Below are 462 nucleotides of genomic sequence, written 5' to 3'. Positions count from 1 at the left end.
TAATGTAAAAGAAACAAATAAAATAAGAGCTAAGAAGACTCAAACACATTTATTGGCCTATAAAATTAAGCACGTTGGTCAAAATGGGGTGGAAGGAGGGCTCAAATCGCAAAATGGTAGAGGAAGTACCCCCCTAAAACCGCACATTAACTATCTAAGTAACACTTCATCGAGGGTGTAGTGTGAGAAACCCACGGACAATCTCCACAAAACTGACGTTTTCGTTAGAAATCGGCTGATTCGTAACCTTTAATTGTCTGTTTTATCGATCACCATTTGAGCTATCGCGCCAAGTGTTAGGTGATTCAATGCGCAACATGTGGTTTTGGGGGGGTACTTCCTCTACTATTTTGCGATTTGAGCCCTTCTTCCACCCCATTTTGACCAACGTGCTTAATTTTATAGGCCAATAAATGTGTTTGAGTCTTCTTAGCTCTTATTTTATTTGTTTCTTTTACATTA

This window comes from Frankliniella occidentalis, unplaced genomic scaffold (assembly GCF_000697945.3).
Source record: "Frankliniella occidentalis isolate FOCC.00 unplaced genomic scaffold, Focc_3.1 Scaffold21, whole genome shotgun sequence".
Classification (NCBI taxonomy): Eukaryota; Metazoa; Arthropoda; class Insecta; order Thysanoptera; family Thripidae; genus Frankliniella; species Frankliniella occidentalis.
The sequence above is the reverse complement of the archived record's forward strand: the minus strand, read 5'-3'. Positions refer to the sequence as shown.